Source organism: Arachis stenosperma, chromosome 1 (assembly GCF_014773155.1).
Source record: "Arachis stenosperma cultivar V10309 chromosome 1, arast.V10309.gnm1.PFL2, whole genome shotgun sequence".
Classification (NCBI taxonomy): domain Eukaryota; kingdom Viridiplantae; phylum Streptophyta; class Magnoliopsida; order Fabales; family Fabaceae; genus Arachis; species Arachis stenosperma.
In genome coordinates, this window is record NC_080377.1 from 60487382 (window position 1) to 60488159 (window position 778).

Consider the following 778-nt stretch of genomic DNA (forward strand, 5'->3'; position numbering starts at 1 on the left):
ATCAAGGAAATTTTCAAAAAATAATTGTTGTTGCAAAGCCAAAGACTCTTGCCGAGTTTCATGAAAAGGCAAAATGGAAGATGGAGATTGAAGAACTTCGGCAAGCTCGAAGTTTAGAAAAAAAATTAACACTAACAAAGACGATGATAAATGTCAAGATAATAAGAAGCCTTCTCAACTCACACCCAAATACGATTCCTACACAATTCAACACTAAAAGGGAAGAGATCATTACGGAGATTTGAATGCTAAGCTAATCAAACCTCCTCGTAAGGAAGGTATTTATCAAGATATATTAAATGTCGACAAATCAAAATATTGTGCTTTTCATAAAAAACATGGTCATACTACTAACGAGTGTGTTGTAGCAAAAGATCTGCTAGAACAGTTAGCTCGATAGGGTAATTTGGATAAGTACATCGATGGTCATATTCAGAAAAGAGCCGGACACTCTACTGATCATGCTCCTGCCGGACAGCATTCAAGACACAAAGATAAAGGTACCAATAATCAACCTACTCAACCATGGGGGAAGGGGTCATTAATTGCATATCTAGAGGGTTCGCTGGTGGTGGTAATACTAATTCTGCTAGAAAATACATATACCGAACTATGCTCTCGGTGGAAGGATCTCATGGTTCCACTCAACCTTTTCCTACAATTCCATGCATGGTTTTTCAACCATCCAACTTTAAGACAACAACCACAATTTTTGATGATGCAATAGTCATATCTATACAATTAGGGGATTTAATTGTCCGTAAGGTCCTTTTGGATG